The following is a 4310-nucleotide window of genomic DNA, read 5'->3' on the forward strand; positions in this document are numbered from 1 at the left end:
ATCTTGGAAATTGTGTTATTGAAGCAACTTGTTGAGCCCTCCTTAAATAGCTAAGCTAGGCCTGATCCAGATCCACTGATCTCGGGATCAGGTTTAACTAGTCACTGATTAGTCGATCGATCCCCTGGTTCGGTCGACTGATCCTACCTGAATCAGTTCGTCTTCCTGTCCATATTCAGCTTCGGATGAGTCCTCATTCGGTCGATCGGTCCCGTCGTTCGGCCGACTGATCCCGCTATCGTTGCTAGCTTATCTAGTCTGATCTGATCAATCCGACCTGATTTTGATCACCATCTATCCACTATTCGGTGGACCGAACCCCAGGTTCGGTCGACCGATCCTTCGATCGAACCCGTTCATCTAGCTGGAAATCTATCTATTTGCTTTAAAGGTTCGATCGACCGATCCTCGGTTCACTCAACCGATCAAGGCCAAAACTAACCCTACACAATTGTTAGTTTCCTGCAAAACATAGTTAGACAAAATAGCAAATGATATATAAATTCATAATTTGACAACTTTTGGACTGTCCAATTCTGATTTCAGATTTCCTTTGAAAATACTAGGTCGAACTAACACCTATTGTTCTCTCATCGGGGAGCGTGTCCTCATCTACTCCTCTCAGGGGAAGTTACCTGTTGCCAAACTGGTATTCCAAACGGACTGGACTTTCTATTGGGCGTCCGCTCCATGACTTGTCCAGACTTTTTGCCTAGGGTTACCACCCCTAGGACCTAGGGTTACCTCCCCCTAGGATTTTCTATAATCTAGGGTTACCACCCCCTAGGACCTAGGGTTACCTCCCCCTAGGGTTTTTCATAACTTAGGGTTACCCCCCTAGGACTTAGGGTTACCACCCCCTATGGCTTTCCACCTGCCTAACCGCAACTAGGACTTTCCATCACCTACGGTTACTGCCCCTAGGACCTAGGGTTACCTCCCCCTGGGGTTTTCCACCTGCCTAGAATCAACTAGGACTTTTGCCTAAGACAACTTAGGACTTTTCTGCAAGCTCAATCTACCTTGTTAGTGTTGGAGCAATCCCAATGGTTCGTGGGACCATGTGTTTTGGTGTTTGGGCAAAGGGTTTAAGTTAGGTTTACCCTTGTTATTTGATATGTGTACTTGAGTTGTGCAGGACTGCAGGTGACACATGTGACTCAGGTTGACGGCTTTGGGTCCGATGAAGGATGACATTGAGGACAAGCCGCGGGCTTGAATGCATCTGAGGGATCGTGGACAAGGAAGCAAGGACAAGGGCCGAGGGAAGCGACTTCGAGGCATACGCGAAGGATGGCATTGGAGACAAGTCGCGGGCTTGGATGCATCCGAGGGACGAGAGCCAAAGGAAGTAGGCTTGAAGGCAAGAGGTCAAGGCTGCAAAGAAGAGTCAAGTGAGTCGTAAGGGTCCGAGTGCGAGTGAAATGTACTCAGGATGGGAAACCCTAAGTTTAGGGTTGTACCAGTCGACTGGTACTGGGACCAGTCGACTGGTGGTGAGCACAGAAGCATTCTGTGCCCGAAATGGCTGGGATCAGTCGACTGGTCATGGGACCAGTCGACTGATAGATAGTCGTTGGAGTGCCGTTGGGCTGGCACCAGTCGACTGGTGCATGGACCAGTCGACTGGTGCATGGACCAGTCGACTGGTAACGGGCAAATCAACAAGGCTGATTTCCCCAAGCTCTATAAGAAGGAGCTTGGTATGGCCGGCCAAGGCGACGAAATTAGACTTGGTTAAAGCCTAATTAGTAGTCACTAAGTGCTCAAAGGTTTCCTTGTGTCCAAGTGTTTTTGGAGAGTGTTGTGGTGAGGTTTCTCCACCCACAAGGAGGTTGAGCTAGCCGGAGTTTGCCGAGGACTAATCCACCGACGGATTGAGGGATCGTCCACCTTACGGACACACCGTGGAGTAGGAGCAAGTTATCTCCGAACCACGTAAACGAACGTGTTAGCGGTTTGCTCTTTCTTGTTCTTTGTATTTGTATTTAGCTTTCTATTTGTGTTTGTTTGTATTCCGCTGCGCTAACATCATAGGAAGCAACGATTTGGGGGTGCCGTCTATCCAACCCCCCTTCAAGCCGGCCATCGATCCTCCAACAAGTGGTATCAGAGCGAGGACGCTCTCCGTTGGACTAACCGCCAAGGAAACACAAGATGGCCGGGTTTATTGTCCCTCCAAAATTTGAAGGAGGAAGCCTTGGGGACATCACCTATTGGATGATGAAGATGGAGACCTTCTTCAATACGGATTGGGATATCATGATGGTGATCAAGGAACCGTTCGAAGACCCGAAAGACAAGAAAGGGAAGAGACTCCGACCACGACGTTGGACGGAAGAGCAAACCACACGATCAGAGGAAAATTCAAAGGTAATATCTATATTGATTGATATATTGCCTCCTAATGTGATAAGTGGTGTAGGTAAATATGAGAACGTGAATTGTGGAGTAAAGTGAAGAAATTTCCATGGGAGGAATTTTTGCCTACACAACAAGAAGAAGAAAAATTCGAAGAAAGTGATGGAGTGGTCCAAGAGGAGAGGAAGGACCAATCGGATGTGGAGCCCAAGGATATGGTTTTAATGGCTCAAGAAGAGGAGGAGGAGCAACCGGAAGTTAACTCATGCTCGACTTCCAAGGAGGAGAAGGAGGATGAAGAGGCATCATCAACATCCTCAAGGGTTGAAGAAGAGTCCAAGATGAATGAAGAAGAAATCTTGGAAGAAGTCAACCTAGTGAGCACCTCCACCGAAGCAAATTCAAAAATTCACATTGTGTGCTTCGGGTGCAATGAGAAGGGACACTACAAGAGTAGGTGTCCATTGGGTAAGAAGAAGGTAACTCCTAAACCCAATCAAGTTATTTTAGACACTAACAAGGGTTGTAGGAATGAAGAAACTCAAAGAAGGAAAATGCGCATTATATGCTTCACGTGTGGAGAGAAGGGCCACTACCACACAAAATGCCCCAAGAAGGGAGAGATCAAGAAGCTAGCGCATTTAAAGAAGTGGGAGAAGAAGAAGAGTGTTAGGACCAAAAGTAGCTAGAGGGGGGGGGGGGTGAATAGCTCGTCGCGTTCGCTCGGTGCTCGGCGTTGCTTGTTCCTTCAAAGATGTGCAGCGGAAAATACAGAAACAAATACAACAACGCTAACACGGTTGGTTTACTTGGTATCCACCTCACAAGAGGTGACTAATCCAAGGATCCACACCACGCACGCACCCTCCACTATCAAAACACTCCTTTTCGGTAACTACCGAGGGCGGAGAAGCCCTACAAGACTCTCAGTACAAGAAGAAAGGAAAGGGAAACAAAATACAAGCGCAAAGCTTACAATGAGTACAGAAAACCCTAACCCTAGCTTCTCTTCTTGCCTTTGATCCGCCTCTTGACTTGGAAAGCTTCCAAGATCCTTCAAGAACTGGCGATCTGATCTTTGAGAGCGCTGTGGAGGAGCTGGCGAGTAATCTGGAGTGAATCGGAGAAGCGATACCGCAGCCATCGAACGCCTGCAGCTATAAACGATGCCAACGGTCGGATCCCGATCGATTCGAATGTTCCCAATCGATCGGGGAGGCTTTGGATCGATCCACGGATCGATCCAGAGCGCCTCTGTGCTCTGGAAACGCGCCTGGATCGATCCACGGATCGATCCAGCGCTTATCGCGCGAAGCAGCCGCGTCCCAATCGATCCACTGATCGATTGGGACCTCTGGATCGATCCACGGATCGATCCAGAGGCTCTCTGTTCGCTGGGACAGGTCTGGATCGATCCACTGATCGATCCAGCACTTGATTTTTGTCCAAAACCAAGTCCCAAACCTCCCAAACCAACATCCGGTCAACCTTGACCTGTTGGTATGTCATGCCTAGCATCTAGTCACTCCCTTGACCTGCTAGGACTCCCTTACCAAGTGTCCGGTCAATCCCTGTGACCCACTTGGACTTTTCTCTGTGCCAAGTATCCGGTCAATCCCTTTGACCTACTTGGACTTTTCTTTCATGCCAAGTATCCAGTCAATCCTTTGACCTACTTGGACTTCCCAGCACTAGATGTCTGATCATCCTTGATCCATGTGGATTTTCCCTTGCCTGGCTTCACTCACCAGGACTTTCACCTAGCTTCACTCACTAGGGTTTTCCATCTGCCTAGCTTCACTCACTAGGACTTTCACCTGGCTTCACTCACCAGGATTTCCATCTGCCTAGCTTCACTCACTAGGACTTTCACCTGGCTTCACTCACCAGGATTTCCATCTGCCTAGCTTCACTCACTAGGACTTTCACCTGGCTTCACTCACCAGGAT

Source organism: Zingiber officinale, chromosome 9A, assembly GCF_018446385.1.
Source record: "Zingiber officinale cultivar Zhangliang chromosome 9A, Zo_v1.1, whole genome shotgun sequence".
NCBI classification, from domain to species: domain Eukaryota; kingdom Viridiplantae; phylum Streptophyta; class Magnoliopsida; order Zingiberales; family Zingiberaceae; genus Zingiber; species Zingiber officinale.